The sequence below is a fragment of the Ranitomeya variabilis genome, chromosome 6 (assembly GCF_051348905.1).
Source record: "Ranitomeya variabilis isolate aRanVar5 chromosome 6, aRanVar5.hap1, whole genome shotgun sequence".
Taxonomy (NCBI): domain Eukaryota; kingdom Metazoa; phylum Chordata; class Amphibia; order Anura; family Dendrobatidae; genus Ranitomeya; species Ranitomeya variabilis.
In genome coordinates this window covers 190,829,823-190,852,327 of record NC_135237.1, presented here as the reverse complement: position 1 = coordinate 190,852,327, position 22,505 = coordinate 190,829,823, and positions in this window count along the sequence as shown.

The following is a 22,505-nucleotide window of genomic DNA, read 5'->3' as shown; positions in this document are numbered from 1 at the left end:
AGTGGACAAACTTACAAATTAAGCAAGGGATCAAATACATATTTCCCCCACTGTAAGAGCTAAAGCCATGAAAGACCCTTCCATGGCCTGTAGACACTTAGAATCCTGTGGCAGAGAACAAGCCCATGGTTGAGGATCATGTTGCAACAGTGAAATCACAATTCACAAATGTTGATCCTCACCCCCAGAGGAGTAAGGACAACAGGAGTCTGCAGCTGGTGTCATTGCTGCTGAACCTCAGAACGAAGGTTGGTCACCTCCAGTGCTCTGTAGCTGCTCTGCCAGCACAGTAACATTCTGTGAAGGTGGCTCTTCTTTTTATGGCCCCTTCCAACGCTGCAATATTACTTTTTATAATTTGCGCACCATACTTTTAGTCTGTCCGGGGGCATGTCTTTCCCCCCGGACACAACGCCTCTCAGCCATCACTCAGCCCTTCTGTGCGCCGGGCGCTGCCTACTCTGCCTTCAGTAACATACCTGGCACCTGCGCTGTGCTCTCCTTTTTTGGGCATGCGCCGTTTGCCCGAAAAAGGAAAGCACAGCGCAGGCGCCGGGTACGTTCCAGCATCATCACCTTGCCCAAGACAGATTCGCGATTCATCACTGAATATGACTTTCATCCAGTCATCCACAGTCCACGATTGCTTTTCCTTAACCCATTGTAACCTTGTTTTTGTCTGTTTAGGTGTTAATGATGGCTTTTGTTTAGCTTTTCTGTATGTAAATCCCATTTCCTTTAGGCGGTTTCTTACAGTTCGGTCACAGACATTGACTTCAGTTTCCACTCATTCGTTCCTCATTTGTTTTGTTGTGCATTTCCTGTTTTGGAGATATATTGCTTTAAGTTTCTGGTCTTGATGCTTTGATGTTTTCCTTTGTCTACCAGTATGTTTGCCTTTAACAACCTTCCCATGTTGTTTGTATTTGGTCCAGATTTTAGACACAGCTGACTGTGAACAACCAACATCTTTTGCAACATTGCATGATGATTTACCCTCTTTTAAGAGTTTGCTAATCCTCTCCTTTGTTTCAATTTAACATCTCTTGTGTTGGAGCCATGATTCAAGTCAGTCCACTTGGTGCAACAGCTCTCCAATGTGTGATCACTCCTTTTTAGATGCAGACTAACGAGCAGATCTAATTTGATGCAGGTGTTAGTTTTGGTTATGAAAATTTACAGGGTGATTCCATAATTTTTTCCTCAGAATTGAGTGATTCCATAATTTTTCCCCTATGCTTGGTTAAAAAAGTAACCATTACTGACTACCACATTTTTTGTTCTTGATTTCTTTTAGTGTTTGTTAAAGCCAGAAAGTTGCCATTTGAAATTATATTAGTTTTGTGCCATGTCCGTGATCTGCTTTTTTCTACAAAATTAAACAACTGAATGAACATCCTCCAAGGCAAGTGATTCCATCATTTTTGCCAGGGGTTGTAATACAGTTTCAATTTTTCATAAATTTTTTAGCGTCAAAGGTAGGAAACTAAAAAAATGACCAGGAATTAAGAACCTATTTTTAGGTCTTCACACAGACACTAAAAAATATTGCAGAAAACCTTTTTTAGCTGAAAGGGGGCATCAACTCCATATTATTGCCTACAAATTTAGAATGTGTTTTTCTGTGGAAGGAATGCAGCATGTCTTTAAGCACCATGTTTCCCATATTTTATAAGAATCATTTCTGCAAAACCTGTAACTATCTCTCGCAAATTAGGGAGTTTTTGCACTAATTTAAGTTACAATCTGATTTTCAATGAAACAAGGATGGAGGAAAGATCCTATTACTAAGCATTGTTATTTTTTTTTAACTATGTGCTTCAATTTGTGTAGAAAGGCACTTCCCTAATATACACGATTGTATTAGCTAGCAAAGATGGTGCCCATAGAGGTGATGTATGATGTGATGACAAACCTTACCTGATCCCCTCTGTCTATGCTAAGCAAACTGGTTCCCAAACGCATAGAATTTCTGAATCCATTGAGATAAATTGGTTTGGAAAGCTTTCAGTTTATTAGTTTTGAGATTGGAAGAATCACATTAGATGTTTTACTTGACATAGAGTTTCAGCACCACTGCTTTTAAGTCCATGGAGCCAGAGTTTATAGAGTTTATGTAGATAATGACATAAATCACATAATTTTATATAGTACAAATTGTATTATAAATAATTGTAATGTTACTTTTACTTATATTAGCAATATATGAATATTTCAATTTTCCACAGCAAGATTACTTAATAATTGATGCAGTTTGAAGAGATTTTTCATGAGTACGTGAAGATTAAATACCTGTAAAATCTGCCCTTGGGCACTAGGCTCAGGGACTGTAGGAACAAGGGAAGAGAAGATGAGATAACTACTTATGCATCATCAATATACACTCACCGGCCACTTTATTAGGTACACCTGTCCAACTTCTTGTTAACACTTAATTTCTAATCAGCCAATCACATGGCGGCAACTCAGTGCATTTAGGCATGTAGACATGGTCAAGACAATCTCCTGCAGTTCAAACCGAGCATCAGTATGGGGAAGAAAGGTGATTTGAGTGCCTTTGAACATGGCATGGTTGTTGGTGCCAGAAGGGCTGGTCTGAGTATTTCAGAAACTGCTGATCTACTGGGATTTTCACGCACAACCATCTCTAGGGTTTACAGAGAATGGTCCGAAAAAGAAAAAAAATCCAGTGAGCGGCAGTTCTGTGGGCGGAAATGCCTTGTTGATGCCAGAGGTCAGAGGAGAATGGGCAGACTGGTTCGAGCTGATAGAAAGGCAACAGTGACTCAAATCGCCACCCGTTACAACCAAGGTAGGCCTAAGAGCATCTCTGAACGCACAGTGCGTCGAACTTTGAGGCAGATGGGCTACAGCAGCAGAAGACCACACCGGGTACCACTCCTTTCAGCTAAGAACAGGAAACTGAGGCTACAATTTGTACAAGCTCATCGAAATTGGACAGTAGAAGATTGGAAAAACGTTGCTTGGTCTGATGAGTCTCGATTTCTGCTGCGACATTCGGATGGTAGGGTCAGAATTTGGCGTAAACAACATGAAAGCATGGATCCATCCTGCCTTGTATTGAGCATCTTTGGGATGTGCAGCCGACAAATCTGCGGCAACTGTGTGATGCCATCATGTCAATATGGACCAAAATCTCTGAGGAATGCTTCCAGCACCTTGTTGAATCTATGCCACGAAGAATTGAGGCAGTTCTGAAGGCAAAAGGGGGTCCAACCCGTTACTAGCATGGTGTACCTAATAAAGTGGCCGGTGAGTGTACATCAATAAATGTATAAGAAATGTAAGTGCTAGAACATGGAAATCCTCTTCTTATTTTTTAGAATTGGGTCTCATACCCATTGTTTAATTTTCAGCTTGACAGAAATGGCATGTGCCTATGGGTGGCCTTAATGAAAAGTATGCCATCCTCTGAAGGTCTGGGGTGCATTCTAGATCATGAAGTGGAAGTTGCTATTGTAATTTGATTTTTAGACGACTACTTTGACTACAGGTTAGTTTTGTCTGATAATATACATTTATCTTAATATAAATTTACATATTAAATTCTTTTAGTGTTAGTGTACAATTCTCTTTCCTTTCTACTGCAAACTATAGGGTGGTCAAATATATACACTACATGGACACATGTATTGAGACACCTACCCATTACTTCTCCTGGAGCTCCTATGACGTTTCAGTGTTTTACGGTATTAGCAAAGTGAATGAGTTTCTGAAACCTCATTCACACACTACTTATTTTTCCTTGCAGATTTGAACCCTCAAGGCATTTTATTCAAAGTTGCAGCAAGTCAGGTCTTTCAATGTTTTTCACACATTCAAATGAAAAGAAAAAAAAGTAAAAAAGCATCAAAAGCAAATTTTACACAGCGTTTTTGCTGCAGAAAAAGCAGATAAAATACTCAACGTGTGAGACCCCTAAGCTTTGTCTATCAGACTGCGGAACTATTGACCGTGAAGTGCGAGATTAACCACTCTATAGACTGCATTCCACATTGCCATATGCTTTACACCACTCCGGCCAACGCTTGGCATTGTGCGTGATAATTTCAGGCTTGTGTGCAGCTGCTCAGCATGGAAATCTAATCCTTTACGCTCTACACTAATAGTTCTTGGGCTAAGTGTTGCAATGTGGATAGGTGGCTGTTAGCTGCTACTGCACTCGTGTGAGCTTGTGCGGTCTACCATTTCCCAGCTGAGTTGCCACTGTTCCTCAGTGTTGCACAAGACTAGCTCTAATTGATAGATATACAGAATGGTGGCCTAGGAGAAAATTTTCCACCAGGATGACTCGCTTTGTTTTATTCCTTAGAAAAAAAAATGTCTAAAACCATTAGCATTATTATCAAAGTATAACCATTTTCTAAGGAGTTATTCAGGCTCAATATAAACTTCTGCAGTCGTTGCAAATAGCTAAATTCTTGCAAAGTGCAGTACACACACAGTCAGGATTTCCTCTTTTATTTCCAACTTGGTCATGTGATTTGCATAGATGTGGCCACGTGCCGACTAGCTTCTCACCCGCTTATCTCAATGGCCTATTGAGAAAAGTGTATGAGAAGCTAGATTGTACATATCGGTAATTATCCAAATCACTTACTTGCAGTCTTGTGACCGATCTAGCTGGAAATAGTGGAGAATCCTGGCAATGTGCATATTGCACAGGACCCAGCAAACCACAGTAACATAGAGTGACCCCTAGCACCGGACCCCTAGCACCGGTGAGACATATGGGACTTATTTTTTCCACCAGGGCTGGTATTTATAATGAAATATAACTTATCTACTTTTGTACTTTTCCATTTTGCAGTTCTCATTATTTTGGTTATGATTGGGTGGTATTCTGGGGGGTTTTGCTCCTACAATTAGTAGCTCCTGGTGGGGGTGTTTTTTTACTTCACTTTAGTGAGGTACTGTCGTGTATTATTCACTCGTGTGTGTTTTTTAAATGTTTTTAACCCCTTGTCTATCTAAGATTGAATGAAGATCCTTTGATATTGTGTATATTGGCTGAGACGAGTATTGGATGTGCATTATAGTGTACTTTTTTTATTCTTTTTTCAGTCACACAGAGTGACGGCAAAAATGTAAGTTGAGGCTGGACCACTGAATAAGAAATGCAGCTTAACCCTTTGTGCCACGCCTATTTAATTTTTTTTTTACAATACCAGGAAGACTAATTTGTATAAATTACATAACAGATTATGCAGTAGGTAATTTTTAGCTTGAGATAGGATAATTATAGGGGCAATGCATCTATTTTTTGCATCTTTGCAGACTACTATGCAGCTTACGGAATCCATTCTTTTGTGCCTAACAAGTGATTGGCTTTGCTTCAGCTGTAAGGGGAATCTTTTACAAAGGCAATAGGTAGGGTGCACCAAGATATATAATTTAATAATATATGGTGTCCAGGTGCTACAACTTGTATGGGAAGTGTGGAGAAATGGGGTCAGTGGGTGCTCTAGTCCACTGGCCCAGCTGCCTTTAACAAGACTGCATGGACCATGCCACTCATACCACTGTATGCCCGCTCTATCTTCCCGTGGGTAATACACTAAATAGACAACACAGGGTTAGGGTAAAACAGTGTGGCAATACTTTATTGAACTACAACACCCAGTAGTAAACAGAACAATCCCAGCAATTACCCAAAGATGGTGCTCATTACAGGGTCTCACCCTTCTGCTGACTCGCCGGGATAATGGTAGATGTTAGGGGCTCCCAAGGTCGCTATTCCACCTGTGCTACACACACAGAGAAGAGATATCGACATGGGTAGGGAGATGATCGAGAACAGTCCATAGAGTCCGTACAAGATCCAAAGCCAGTTGACACGAGAGTCACCACCTGGCTTATCCGACCATCTCCATGGAACTAGGCGACCAGCGGGTCCCAAAACCTGGCTTTCTCCAAACATATCCATGGTTCAGAGATAGCCACTGGATCAGATCTTTGTCCTTCCAACTGGAGCAGAAAACCCCTAGGTTGTTTCCTACAGACTCATAGATCTGTGTCCCTTGTGATGGTGCCACGATTAACTGGCTGCAATCCTGTCTCTCGTCCGTTGGGTGTTTTGCAGAATGTCCAGCTGGTAGCTCTCTGAGTCTTTTTATACCCGAGGCATGTAAGCTATTTTTAGAATTACCCAGTGTCTTTCAGTCCACCCTCTCAGCCTTTCCCTATCTACTTTCGAAGTCGACAAACTGGTTCCGAAATACAATACACAATTAGCATATCAGCACACAATAAACAAAGATAAACACACACTATGTACAAGTCACTATTACAGACTTACATATGGCAGACTTACAATGTATGTTAAATAGTATATCAGTTTGCAAGTCTGTCTTCTTGATCCACCAGAAATAAACACTTCAATCCACAAGTCAATATACAGATAAAAAGTCAATTCTTCTTGGTTGGCAAAAACATAGTCGTCTGGGTAATTAAGATATACTCTGGTTTCTTCACAGGAAGCAAAATGCAAGCAAGGAGAGAAAAGACCAATATAAATGTAGTGTGCACACCTTATTTGATGTAAAATCTATAACAACTTTATTAAGCATCAAAGGACATACAGAAAAAAGGACAAAAAAAATAGGTCTAAAAACATGTATATAAGAGAGCTATGACATAACAGACACTCTTGGATATAATGAGAGCGAGGCAGGAATAAATCACAATAAAGCTATAGATTCAGTGAGTATGTGTATGGACATGCAGGAACATAAACAAACCGAGCTCCCAATGCAGAGATCTGATCAATGTTCAATATCTAAACCTGTAATAATGTGACAATTGTACCAATCATGATTGAGCCCTTGCCTGTAAAGGGAATATATCACCAAGTCTTGCTTACTACGTGAGAGCAGCATGATGTAGGGGCAGAGACCCCAATTTCATTAATGTGTCACTTACAGGCCTGCTTTCTGCAGTTTTTATAAAATCTGTTTTCTCCACTGCAGATCTATCAGTTCTTTGAATGCTAAGGCCTGATCACACCACTGATTGACAGCTGTGTATGTTGTGCATAGGCAGAAAGCTGCCAATCAGTGGTGGGGGCAGGGTTATACAGAGCTCATGAATATGGAGGACCACTTGAGAACAGGTTTATTCATCTTCTAATAATCATCTGCTGATAAAACAGTGATTTTATCAAAGCTACTGTAAGGCTGGTTTCACACTTGCGTTGGGCAGAGCTTCGGGGGGCTGGGTTAAGCCTGGGTTAAGCCTCACCCATTGCCGCACCTCTTCCATTCATCCAACGTCGGCATACATCCTGCCGCTGACTGCAACAAAATGCAACATGTTGCGTTTGATGCAGTTTGGCACAGCATCAAAACGACGCATGCGGAGGCATCCGCATACATTCGCATGGCCTGCGTACCCAATGTTAAAGATAGGTACGCAGGACGCATGCCGACATAGGCGGAGCTGAATGGAAGAGGTGCGGCAGTGGTTGCGGATTAACGGAGGAACTACACAGCCCTCTGCAGCTCGGCCCAATGCAAGTGTGAAACCAGCCTAAGCAGCTCAGTAAGTGACACATCACTGAAATCAGGGTCTCGGCGTGCTCTCAGATTTGGAGGTAAAAACTTGGTAACATACTCCCTTTATCTAGGGTTGGCTACTGGTAGACTGGTTAGACCAATTAGAACCTGAGCCCACTCTGGGTACTCTGGTGTGCCAGTCCATCCCTTGCCACAAAAGATGAAAAAGAGATATCACTTTATTTCTAGTCTGTACATGGTATCTACCTAAACTCCTCACTCAGTAAAATCTTCCTGTTGTCCCCTATAACCTGATCCCATGTGAGAAACAGTATGATAATAGTTTATAATCTCAGAAGACCTATACTTGATCGTTTATTGTATTTTTTTGCAATGCTTCCATAGCACCAACTCTTTGTTCATAAAAAGTGGCTTTGTACCCATTCCAAAGAGAGGTGCTAGATTTATGAATTAACTTCAGGATCATAAGCAAATCATTTGCAAGTGATTTTTCCTACTGGAAAGGACAGAGCTCTCAGAATCGTGATAAATAGGTTATTGTTCTCCTCGGGTTTTCACACAAGTATTGCCTGATTGTTATCACGTGAAATAATAAACACAGAAAAGGCTGAATAATAAAAAGCAGATGTTCCTTCAATCTACTCTCATTCTACAAAAGCAGCAAAGGAATTTGGACTTTTGGACAACTGACCTAAGCAGATTGCAACATGCTTTATTTTTAGAATGATCTTTAGGAGGATTGAATAATACGGAATTGAAGAGAATACCTTGACCTTACTCCTAGCTTACTGACCGTACTGTAACTGTGTGACCCACTACATCCAGCCTCCTATTAAACCCTAGAATTTTGGTCCTCATACAATATAAGGCTCCATGTTCGGGTGCAATACGTAGGGTGCCACACTCCAAAATATCCAAGGGTCAGCAGAAATGTTTTACTTCCACGTTCTGTGTGTTTAATGGAGGGGTAACAACAGGGAGGAAGATCAAAGCCTGTTCTGTCATCTCTAACCAATGTAAAACCATCAGGAACTCCAGGAAGGAACTTAGGAAGTTTTCTTTACCAGCCCCCTTAGAAGTAACCAAATAACAGAAATTAAAGGATTCCTCAGTTGTCCCTTTTTCTGTTTTTTTATTTTTAAAAGTGAGTAGGGGTACTTTTTATTTTGACCAAATTGTAAGAAATCATCTAATCTCCCCCTGCACCTTTTCAGGACACTTATCTGTCATGAAATATTTAACGACCCACAGGGGGTCGGTAAGCGGACGGCACAACTAGCACACAACGGGATGGTATAGGGGAAAGGAAGGCCCTACCAATAGGGAATGAGGGATGGTCACCACCTGAACTCAAACCTGAGTCTATCCCTGCACTCCCCTAATGCCCTAAGCGGGTCCTTCTCCCACCTCCATCATGAACCTCGTCCCTCACTGTCACCTAATACTGCCCTGACTAGTGCACTGGCTGACAAGGGGCACTAGCCTCACCTCTGGAGATACCACACAGGGGACAGTGACAAACATGAAAGGGACGGGGAAATAACACAACTTAGCTTCAACTTCCTCTGCAGCAGCACATCGCACAGCAAAATAAAGACACCAGGATCACGAGCTCACGAAACCAGCTGATATACCACAGCAGCCAGCGAGCTCTTTCCTTCAGGCTTGGTCACTGTAGATTGCTATATCACCGACAGTCAGCTGACGCATCAGGTGACCATTTAAATGATGGTGGGAATGGTCACCACCCACATCAGCTGACCTAGCCATACTGCAGTTACAGCTCATTGCCAGTGGGGAAAAACTAATATTACCCCCCACCCCCCCCCACCCCCCGCTGGTCCTGAAAATGAAAAAGCTATATTTAAAACAGAGTGAAACCAGAGCTGCCACAAATCCAAACATGGATAGTGACAGTACCCCCCTTTCAATGAGGGGCCTCTGGACCCTCAAGACCGGACCGCACCAGAAACGATGTACAGTGAGGACGCCTCAATCCACCAGAGTTCACCTCTGCAGACACCTGATCATCAGGTTTACAGCAAATGCAGCCCAATGGAGATGTAATAACGTAGACTGCAGAGACGCCACAAATCTCCAAAGCGCCGACCTGGTGAAAACGTTGTGTATGTGCGTTACTGGGGGTAACTCCAGCTGGAAAGTCCCCAGGCTGAGACCCATGGCCGACACCAGACATGACCCAATCACCCTAGAACTCCAGGTCCCAGAAGCATACTTCCACCTGATGTTTTTGGTGGACACCCACATGTACTCATTCACACCCAGGTCCGGACCTAAACGTGTATTTCCATGCATGCATTTGCCACAAGATGGTGAACTCTTTGAGGAACCGACAACAGAGGCGTACCCCTGTGTCACCAAACTCATACCCCCACTACACACAGAGGGAACCACCACCCTCCCGTGACCCCTCCTCCTAAGAGGACTCCAAGACTCAGTGTTTACTTGTGGTCAGGGTTGAGTCTTGACCCTACCCCCTGGCAGCTCCTTAGCTGCCTCCAAAGGAGACAAAGGGGTAGATGTAAGAAGGACGGTAAAGACAGTAGCACTCAGGCAGCAGTCTTTGCAAGACTGGACCCAACTGACCACCTCCCTGGACTGCCAATCTATGACTGGGTTGTGTTTCTTCAGCCAGGGAAGGCCTAGGATGATGGGAGTTGGCATGCCTTCCAAGACGTAGCATGACAGGGACTCCTTAGGAAGAGTCCCTATATGCAGGTTAATATCTACGATGTGGGTCACTCTCCCCTGGCTGAGAAGAACAGAGTCAATTGCCTGAACCCTAATGGGTCTCACAGCATCCTACCCATCAGGCCATGGGTCTGAACAAAGTGAGCATCCACCAAATTGACTCCTGCTCCACTGTCCAAAAGCATCAGAACCAGGGCTGCCACTAGAAATTTCGGGGCCCCATACAGGCAAAATTTTCGGGGCCCCCTTGAGACTCCGCACAGGCTCCACCCCAGCCCCGCCTCCACCCCTCGAACTGTCCACAGTCCTACCGCTCTCTCTTGTAAAAACTCTACTTCTCATCTATCACACATTAACAGTTTCCATCACCAGATCACACATATAGCCAGCAGCTTTTGTTTTGGCCCAAAGATTTTTTAAGCCACCACCATAACACGGTAGACACTTTTGGACGGGCACTACTCTGCTGTAACCTACTAAATATTTGTTAAAATATGCAATACAATTTAGGTATATTTTTAATTATTTTTCAATTTTTAAAATGACCAATAATATCACATACAAGGAACAAATACAACACCATGACCAGACCACATATTACCACCACAAAATGACCGAATAATATCACATACAAGGAACAAATACCACCGCACCATGACCAGATTACATATTACCACCACATAGTGACCAAAAAATAGCATATACAAGGAACAAATACCACCACACCATGTCCAGACCACATATTACCACCACATAGTGACTGAGTACAATACTGATCAGTAAGAAAAAAACACACAATACTAATATCAATATTACATTATACACAGGACCTCTGTATATAGTATACAGTGTATAGTGTCAGTGTATAGGTAACACACTGACTCACCAGTGAGGTCTCTAGGTGAAGTCCTTCTTTCATCCAGCACAGACCGCCATCACTTCATCCAGCCAGGACTTGTCTCTGCAGGAAATAACACAGTCATCTCGAGTTCCGCTTGCAGAACACATTACATAATTTTTTCTAACTTCTACATTACACCACATGAAGAAAAAGAGGCAACATAGTGTCACTCTACACAGTAACAGGACCGCCCCCCCCCATTTAAAACAGTGTCCTCAAAAAATAAAATAAATACATCACTGCAGTAATAATATCCCTTAATTAGCCCCTATGGTAATAATAATATCCCCCACCCTGGCCCCGTGTGTCTCATTCCTGGCTTCAGCCATATGTTCACCCATCCTGCCCTCATGAGTATCCATCCTGCCCCATATGATCCCCCCATCCTGCCCCATCTGTCTCCATCGTATCCATCCTGTCCCATGATCCTGCACGATCTGTCTCCAATCCTGCTCCATCTGTCTCCAATCATGCCCCCATGTCTTTCATCCTGCACCGTGTCTCCAATCATACCGTGTATCTCCATTTTGCCCCGTGTCTCCAATCATGCCCGTATCTTTATTCTGCCCTGTGTCTCCAATCATGCCCGTATCTCCATTCTGCCCCCTATGGCTCCAATAATGCCCCCATGTCTCCAATCATGCCCCCTATGTCTCCATTCTGCCCCATCTGTCTCCAGTCATGCCCCCAGTGTCTCCAGTCATGCCCTGTATCTCCATTCTGCCCTGGTGTCCAGCATTCTGTCCCTGTGTCCAGCATTCTGCCCCTGTATCCAGCATTCTGCCCCTGTATCCAGCATTCTGCCCGTGTCTCATAGTCTGCCCCTCGTGTCCAGCATTCTGCCCATGTCCAGCATTCTGCCCCGTGTCTCTCAGTCTGCCCCTCATGTCCAGCATTCTGCCCCTCGTGTCCAGCATTCTGCCCGTGTCCAGCATTCTGCCCCTGTGTCCAGCATTCTGCCCCTGTGTCCAGCATTCTGCTCCCATGTCTCACAGTCTTTCCCCGTGTCCAGCATTCTGCCCCTGTGTACAGCATTCTGCCCCCATGACTCACAGTCTTTCCCCGTGTCCAGCATTCTGCCCCCGTATCCAGCATTCTGCCCCTCGTGTCCAGCATTCTGCCCGTGTCCAGCATTCTGCCCCTGTGTCCAGCATCCCTGCCCCCGTGTCCAGCATCTCTACCCCAGCGTGTCCAGCATTCTGCCCCGTGCCTCTCAGTCTGCCCCTCATGTCCAGCAATCTGCCCGTCGTGTCCAGCATTCTGCCCCTGTGTCCAGCATTCTGGCCCAATGTCTCACAGTCTTTCCCCGTGTCCAGCATTCTGCTCCCGTGTCCAGCATTCTTCCCCTCGTGTCCAGCATTCTGCCCGTGTCCAGCATTCTGCCCCTGTGGCCAGCATCTCTGCCCCAGCGTGTCCAGCATTCTGCCCGTGTCCAGCATCTCTGCCCCAGCATATCCAGCATTCTGCCCCTGTGTCCAGCATCTCTGCCCCAGGGTGTCCAGCATCTCTGCCCCAGCATGTCCAGCATCTCTGCCCCAGCATGGCCAGCATTCTGCCCCTGTGGCCAGCATTCTGCCCCTGTGGCCAGCATCTCTGCCCAAGCATGTCCAGCATTCTGCCCCTGTGTCCACCATCTCTGCCCCAGCGTGTCCAGTATTCTGCCCCTGTGTCCAGCATCTCTGCCCCAGCGTGTCCAGCATCTCTGCCCCAGTGTGGCCAGCATCTCTGCCCCAGCATGGCCAGCATTCTGCCCCAGCATGGCCAGCATTCTGCCCCTGTGGCCAGCATCTCTGCCCCAGCGTGTCCAGCATTCTTCCCCTGTGTCCAGCATCTCTGCCCCAGCGTGTCCAGCATTCTGCCCCTGTGTCCAGCATCTCTGCCCCAGCGTGGCCAGCAGTCTGCCCCAGTGTCCAGCATTCTGCCCCTGTGTCCACCATCTCTGCCCCAGAGTGTCCAGCATTCTGCCCCTGTGTCCAGCATTCTGCCCGTGTCAAGCATCTCTGCCCCAGCGTGTCCAGCATCTCTGCCCCAGCGTGTCCAGCATCTCTGCCCCAGCGTGTCCAGCATCTCTGCCCCAGCATGTCCAGCATTCTGCCCCTGTGCCCAGCATCTCTGCCCCAGGGTGTCCAGCATCTCTGCCCCAGCATGTCCAGCATCTCTGCCCCAGCATGGCCAGCATTCTGCCCCTGTGGCCAGCATTCTGCCCCTGTGGCCAGCATCTCTGCCCAAGCATGTCCAGCATTCTGCCCCTGTGTCCACCATCTCTGCCCCAGCATGTCCAGCATTCTGCCCCTGTGTCCAGCATCTCTGCCCCAGCGTGTCCAGCATCTCTGCCCCAGTGTGGCCAGCATCTCTGCCCCAGAATGGCCAGCATTCTGCCCCAGCATGGCCAGCATTCTGCCCCTGTGGCCAGCATCTCTGCCCCAGCGTGTCCAGCATTCTGCCCCTGTGTCCAGCATCTCTGCCCCATCGTGTCCAGCATTCCTCCCCTGTGTCCAGCATCTCTGCCCCAGCGTGGCCAGCAGTCTGCCCCAGTGTCCAGCATACTGCCCCTGTGTCCACCATCTCTGCCCCAGAGTGTCCAGCATTCTGCCCCTGTGTCCAGCATTCTGCCCCAGCGTGTCCAGCATTCTGCCCGTGTCAAGCATCTCTGCCCCAGCATGTCCAGCATTCTGCCCCTGTGTCCAGCATCTCTGTCCCAGCGTGTCCAGCATCTCTGCCCCAGCGTGTCCAGCATTCTGCCCCGGGGCCCCCTGGGTTGCCGCTCTCAAAAAAAAAAAAACACGAGTTCTTACCTGGCCGTGCTCCTGCGGCGGGCGAAGCTCACTCCCTCCACGCAGGTGAAGCACGCACTCGCCGGCGGCTGACAATGACGTCAGACGCCGGCGACATGCGCACTGCGGCTCAACTCAGCCGCCAGCCTCTGACTGGCTGGCGGCTGTTAACTGTTGACATGCGGGCACGGGCCCGCACGTCAATTGCGTGCCGCAGCACCTGTAGGGGGGGCCCGGTGAGCAGATGAGATGGGGCCCGATGCGGGCCCCCTCTGCCCACCGGGCCCCATACGCCAGTCATGGCTGTAATGCCCTTATGGCGGCGCTGATCGGAACTGTCTCAGTAACCCCACCAAACACCACTTCAGCATGTATGGTACACCGAGGTGAAAAGATGGAGGAAATATACGCACCATGGTCGCCTTCCTCCACACGATCAGGGGGACATAGCTTTTAAGAAGGAGTACATACTTTGGCGCAAGATGAGCAGACATTGATGTAATGATCTCTAAGACCACAGTAGAAACATGTCCCCATCCCACGGCGAACCGCAGGCAACCCTGTTTGTGAGGAGACTCCTCCCACCTGCATGGGTTTGTCCATCTGCACACTGTGTGTCCTCCTCCCTAGAAAGAACAACAGGGGGCAGATTCGGTGTATCCTGTAGCCTAGGTGACAGACCCTGACAAAAATGACTCCTAAGAGCAGGGTCGTTCCACTGCGTGTCAGTGTCCCACTTCCTAAACTCTGAGCAGTACTCCTCAGCTAGCCGGCCCCCTGCTTAATTTTATGGAGTCTAGACTCCGTCAGGGAGACGCCATCAGGATCCCCATATACCAGCTCCAATACCGCAAAGAACTTGTCCACCGACCGCAAAAATGGTTAATTGGTAGGCAGGGAGAAGACCCAGGATTTGGGATCACTCTTGAGAAGGAAGACTATAATCCCCACATGCTGTTCCTCACTCCCTGAAGTACGAGGGCAGAGCCTGAAATGCACTTTACAGGCCTCCTGAAAAACCAAGAATTTATCTCTCCCTCCAGAGAACCTGTCTGGGAGAGATATCTTGGGTTCCGGCTGAGCCTGCACATAAGCCGAGACCCAGAATCCCGACAACTGCTTAAGCTGCTGCACCACCTAACATCGCAGCTCCGTCATCTCATCAGTAAGGGTCTGGATCAGCAGAGAGAAAGCCTGTGCTTGCGCCATAGGTTCACCGGAAAAAAAGTGATGGTTGGTGATAATGTCACGAAATATGTAATGACCTCACAGGGGTCAGCACAACATACACAACGAGATTGTATAGGGGAGAAGAAGGCCCTACCAATAGGGAATGAGGCTTGGTCACCACCTGAACTCAAACCTGAGTCTGTCCCTGTACTTCCCAATTGCCCTAAGCGGGTCCTTCCCCCCACCGCTGTCACGTACCTCATCCTTCGGTGTCACCTAATACTGCCCTGGCTAATGCACTAGCCAGCAAGGGGCACTAGCCTCACCACTGCAGATAATACCACACAGGACAGTGACAAACACGAAAGGGACAGGGAAAAAACACAACTTAGCTTTAACTTCCTCCCTCACAGCACAGCAGAATAAAGACACCAGGATCACAAGCTCACGAAACCAGATGATACACCACAACAGCCAGTGAGCTCCTTTGTCCAGGCTTGGTCACTGTAGATTGCTCTATCACTGACAGTCAGCTGATGCATCAGGTGACCATTTAAAGGATGGTGAGAGTGGTCACCACCCATATCAGCTGACCTATCCACACTGCAGTTACAGCTCTTTGCCAGCAGGGGAAAACTGATATTAACCCCCGCTGGTCCTGAAAGGAAAAATCTATATTTAAAACAGAGTGAAACCAGAGCTGCCATGAATCCAAAAATGTTTTGTGACATTATCAATGCCGTGACTCAAATGTAAACTTACAACTGTAGCACAATGTTTTTTGGTTTCTTTAGCTTTGCAAATATGTGAACACATGTGCATGTGGGAATAGGTGTAAGTAGCACGTATGATCATTTCAATCATGTGTTGTCAGTAGTGTTGAGCATTCCGATACTGCAAGTATCGGGTATCGGCCGATACTTGCTGTATCGGAATTCCGATACCGAGATCCGATATTTTTGTGATATCGGGTATCGGTATCGAAACAACATTAATGTAAAAATGTGTAAAAGAGAGAATTAAAATAAAAAATATTGCTATACTCACCTCTCCGACGCAGCCTGCACCTTACCGAGGGAAGCGGCAGCGTTCTTTGTTTAAAATTCGCGCTTTTCTTTCCTTTACGTGAGTCCCGGCTTGTGATTGGTTGCGTGCCGCCCATGTGACCGGGACGCAACCAATCACAGCAAGCCGTGACGTAATTTCAGGTCCTTCAGGATTTTAAAATTACGTTCCGGCGTTGTGATTGGTTGCGTCGCAGTCACATGGGAGACGCAACCAATCACAGCAAGCCGTGACGTAATTTCAGGTCCTTAAGGATTTTAAAATTACGTCCCGGCTTTGTGATTGGTCCGCGTCCCGGCAACATGGCCGCCATTAACCAATCACAAGCCGTGACGTCACGGGAGGCTGGACACGCGCGCATTTTAAAATGGGCGCGTGTCCAGCCTCCCGTGACGTCCCGGCTTGTGATTGGTTGCGCCGCGGTCAACCAATCACAAGCCGGGAGGCTGGACACGCGCCTCCCGGCTTGTGATTGGTTGACCGCGGCGCAACCAATCACAAGCCGGGACGTCACGGGAGGCTGGACACGCGCCCATCTTAAAATTTTAAAATGCGCGCGTGTCCAGCCTCCCGGCTTGTGATTGGTTGACCGCGGCGCAACCAATCACAAGCCGGGACGTCACGGGAGGCTGGACACGCGCCCATTTTAAAATGGGCGCGTGTCCAGCCTCCCGTGACGTCCCGGCTTGTGATTGGTTAATGGCGGCCATGTTGCCGGGACGCGGACCAATCACAGCAAGCCGTGACGTAATTTCGTCACGGCTTGCTGTGATTGGTCCGCGTCCCGGCAACATGGCCGCCCTGACCAATCACAAGCCGGGACTTCACGTAACCAAGTAAAAGCGCGAATTTTAAACAAACAACGCTGCTGGTTCCCTCGCTGAGGTCCAGGCTGCGTCGGAGGGTGAGTATAGCGATATTTTTTATTTTAATTCTTTCTTTTACACATTTATATGGATCCCAGGGCCTGAAGGAGAGTTTCCTCTCCTTCAGACCCTGGGAACCATCAGGATACCGTCCGATACTTGAGTCCCATTGACTTGTATTGGTATCGGGTATCGGTATCGGATTGGATCCGATACTTTGCCGGTATCGGCCGATACTTTCCGATACCGATACTTTCAAGTATCGGACGGTATCGCTCAACACTAGTTGTCAGGAAATAGTATTTTAGAATCTACTGAATGAATTGACCACCTTTCAGGCCTTTTTTTGTATTTAAATGCATGTATTTTGGTATAAAAATAACTTTTTGCAGTTGGATTGCATTATAAATGCTGCACCATTTGCCTATTATAGCCGATGTGTTGTTGCGCTGTGTGTTGATGGCTGCAAATGTTGTCTGAGACATTATAACTCTTATCTGTCACAGACCTCATTGAAAAATGAATGTGAAGGGAAACAGTGTGTAAAAAACGAACAGTGCAAAATGTTTAGTGCAATCTCAATGCAAATATGATTTTTTTAGCCTCATATATCACTAAGGGTGGACAACCCCAAACAGAGTGATCTATTTCAACTATTTCTGTTAATGTTGATGATTATGGCTTACAGCCAATGAAAACCCAAAAGTCATTATCTCAGTAAATTAGTATACTTTATAACACCAGCTTGAAAAATGATTTAAAAATCTGAAATGTTGGCCTACTGAAATGTATGTTCAGTAAATGCACTCAATACTTGGTTGGGGCTAATTTTGCATTAATTACTGCATCAATGTGGTGTGGCATGGGGGCGATCATCCTGTGTCACTGCTGAGGTGTTATAGAAGCCCACGTTACTTTGATAGCAGCCTTCAGCTTGTCTGCATTGTTGGGTCTGGTGTCTCTCTCATCTTCCTCTTGACAATATCCCATAGATTCTCTATGGGGTTAAGATCAGGTGAGTTTGCAGGCCAGTCAAGCAGAGTGATACAGTTGTTTTTAAAGCAGGTATAGGTACTTTTGGCAGTGTGGACAGGTGCCAAGTACTGTTGGAGAATGAAATTTGCATCTCCAAAAAACTTGTCGGCAGAGGGAAGCATGAAGTGCACTAAACTTTCCTGGTAGATGGCTGCGCTGACTTTGGTCTTGATAAAACACCACCACACCAGCAGATGACATGGCTGCCCAAACCATCACTGATTGTGGAAACTTCACACTAGATGTCAAGCAGATTGGATTATGTGCCTCTCCACTCTTCCTCCAGGCTATGGGACCAAATGATTTCCAAATGAAATGCAAAATTTACTTTCAACTGAAAACAACACCTTGGAACACTGAGCAACAGTCCAGTTCTTTTTCTCCTTGGCCAAGGTAAGACGCTTCTGGCGTTGTCTATTGGTCATGAGTGGCTTGACACAAGGAATGTAACACTTGTAGCCCATGTCCTGGATATGTTTGTGTGTGGTGGCTCTAGAAGCTATGACTCCAGCAGCAGTCCACTCCTTGTGAATCTCACCCAACTTTTTGAATGGCCTTTTCTTAACAATTGTTTCAAGGCTGCGGTTATCCCGGTTGCTTGTGCACCTTTTCCTACCACACTTTTTCCGTCCACTCAACTTTCCATTAATATGCTTGGATACATATCTACAGGAGAATGGTACAGAAATGGGAAGTAAAATGGCTCCACAGTACGCAACTCTTTTCATGGCCAAGCTTGAAAGTGACTTCTTGTCAATGTAACGGTAGTTAATCATCTGGATGGAGTCTGACCAACAGCTAAAGACATTCCATGAATGGTAATCAATTTAATCCCCTCCCCTTTCCCCTCTCCAGTCTATCCTTAATGCAACAGCCAGGGTCGTCCATCTGGCTAATCGTTACTCGGACGTGTCTGCTCTTCGCCAGTCATTACACTGGCTGCCCATTCATTACAGGATACAATTCAAAGTACTTGTTCTCACCCACAAAGCTCTCCACAGTGCGGCACCCCCTTACATCTCCTCCCTCATTTCTGTCTATCGGCCTAGCCAACCACTGCGCTCTGCAAACGACTTTCGACTAACCTCTGCACTAATCCGTACCTCCCACTCCCGACTCCAAGACTTCTCCCGTGCTGTGCCAATCCTCTGGAATGCTCTACCCCAAGATATTAAGACCATCCACAACTTGCATAGTTTTAGGCGCTCTCTCAAAACACATTTGTTCAGAGCGGCCTATCACATTCCCTAATCAAACTCATTTTATGTTTGTGTGTGTGTATAGCCCATTCACTACTTCCATCTACCCCCCACTCCCTGAAGATGGCTGGACCATCATTGTAAATACATCATTGTAAATACACACCTGTGCTTTGTATCCCCCCACCTCATTGTAGATTGTAAGCTCTCACAAGCAGGGGCGTCTTATTTTGTCTTATTTTGCTTTATTACTGTATTGTTAACATTGTTACCTATGACTGTTGTGGTTGAAACTGTTAAACTGTAAAGCGCTGCGGAGTATGTTGGCGCTATATAAATAAAGATTATTATTATTATTATTATTATTAATCCCACCATCTACTTAACACTAAACTACTCCTGCACTGAAATTAACATCTTTAAGCTACAGAACAATGAAATAGAGACATCCTGTACAAGAAGCCAATTGACCATCCAACATACCTTAAATGGGACAGCTTCCATCCAAAACACATAAAAAAAACTATATTGTATACAGCCAAGCCATCAGATACAAATTGGATATGTTCCAACTCTATGGACAAAGGCAAACATCTTGGTGACCTCAGGAAGATCTTTTTGAACCAGAGCTACCATGAAAGAACAATTAAAAACCACATTGCAAGAGCCAAAGAATCATCGCCTACATTACAAATCTGAACAAAAATGCAACCAGGTGCCTCTAGTAGTTACCTACAATCCAACTAGTCCTGCTGTGTATAAATATGTGACTCTTCAGATTTTGTGTTATTCTATGCCAATTGAAGAGACCTGAGTAGTCTCGAAAGCTTACAATTTGTTACCATCTTTTTAGTTAGCCATTAAAAGGTATCAACATCTGAGGACTCTCAAATTTTAGTATTTTACAACTGCTTAGTTATAAAATCATGATGACATGACAGCCGAATAAAGAATAATACAACTAACTGGCATGTGACTATTAGCAGAGGAATAACTTGAAAACTCCTGGGACCCAACACAAAATTGTGGCAGCCACCTCACCTACCATGGTACACTCTTATGGCCTCATTAGCATCCAGGGATGGACCCAACTGATACTTCTGCCCCCCTTATAGATAAATCACTGCATTTAGGTATGAACCGATTTTCCACCCTGTTTCAGACGTCCTAAGCAGTATATTTATAGCTTTAAGAGTGTTAAAAAGTACAGTAAATAAGTCATCTGCCTTCCTAAGAATAAACAGAATAAACAGCATTGGATACACAAGAGAAAATGTGTGTGGATTTCAGAAACCATAAAAGGATTTATTTTGTCTTTAATTTCTTCTATTTGTCTGAACAGTTTCATACGGTCTACAAATCTCTTCCAAGTTTTCCAGTGTTTAGCAATACACCACTTAACGCTGCTTTGTGTGATTTGTAGACATTCCCTTTGCAGATTTTTTTAGGCTTCTTTAGATAAAAGCTGCTAGAGCATTATGTCATTTGCATGTCTGGGAAGGAAAAGCTTGACGTCAGCAGCTATATTTAGTCATTCCATACTTACTCTACTGATGAAGACTACAAGATTCTCCTCTTAATGGAAAGTACCATAAAAATCTAAAACTATTGCCTTACCAATAAAGAGGAAAAAGTCATAACTATGTTATGACATAGCTGACACTGTTTAAAAAAAAGTCCTAACACTGAATAACGTGATGACAAAAATCTAAGGATTCAAGAAAAAAAAAAAGGAAATGATCGGATATTAGAAAACACTGATGATCACCGATTTAAAAAAATAAATAAATAGAGTTTGATACAGTGACAAGTCTTTTGTTCTAGAAGGGAAAATAACATTTAGGGTATGTGCACACGTCAGGATTTCTTGCAGAAATTTCCTGAAGAAAACTGGAAATTTTCTGCAAGAAATCCGCATTTTTTTTTTGCGTTTTTTTGCCATTTTTTTCGCGTTTTTTTTTAGCAGTTTGCAAGCGTAATTAGCTTGCAGAATGCTAAAGTTTTCCAAGCGATCTGTAGCATCGCTTGGAAAACTGATTTGACAGGTTGGTCACTCTTGTCAAACATAGTGTTTGACAAGTGTGACCAACTTTTTACTATAGATGCAGCCTATGCAGCATCAATAGTAAAAGATAGAATGTTTAAAAGTAATTAAAAAAATTTAAAAAATGGTTATACTCACCGGCAGACAGCCGATCTCCTCAGCGGCTTCCGCTCCTATAGATGGTGTGTGTGTGCAGGACCTTCGATGATGTAGCGGTCACGTGACCGCGACGTCATCGCGGTCATGTGACCGCGACGTCATCGCAGGTCCTTCACACACACCATCTATAGGAATGGAAGTGGCAGCGTGCACCGCTGAGAGGCGGGAAGACTCCGGGGGCCATCGAAGGTGAGTATATGACTATTTTTTATTTTAATTCTTTTTTTTTACCAATTATAAGGTGCCCAGTCCGTGGAGGAGAGTCTCCTCTCCTCCACCCTAGGTACCAACCGCACATGATCTGCTTACTTCCCGCATGGTGTGCACAGCCACATGCGGAAAGTAAGCAGATCAATGTACTCCTAGGTGTGCGGAATCCCCGCAATTCCGCAAATTTAATGAACATGTTGCTTTCTTTTCCGCGATGCGAATTTTTCGCGGAAAAAAATGCAACATTTGCACAAGAAATGCGGAATACACTGAAAATAATGGGAGGCATATGTAAGCGTTTTATTTGCGTTTTTATCACGTTTTTATAGTGAAAAAACATGAAAAAAACACGAAAAATACTGAATGTGTGCACATGGGCCTTAGGCATTAGACAGTATTGATGGTTTTCTATATCCACATATCAGTGAAATATTAGGTCATGTTGAACACTTCTACTTTTTAACTCCTTCCCGCCGCGGCCCTTTTTCGTTTTAGTGTTTTTGTTTTTCGCTTCCCTCCTTCCCAGAGCCATGACGTTTTTATTTGTCGGTCAATATGGTCATGTGAGGGCTTAGTTTTTGTGGGACGAGTTGTACTTTTGAACGACACCATTGGTTTTACTATGTCTTGTACTAGAAAACGGGAAAAAAAATTCCAAGTGTGGTGAAATTGCAAAAAAAGTGCAATCCCACACTTGTTTTTTGTTTGGCTTTTTTGCTAGCTTCACTAAATGCTAAAACTGACCTTATATTATGATTCTCCAGGTCATTATGAGTTCAAAGACACCTAACATGTCTAGGTAATTTTTTTATCTAAGTGGTGAAAAAAAATTCAA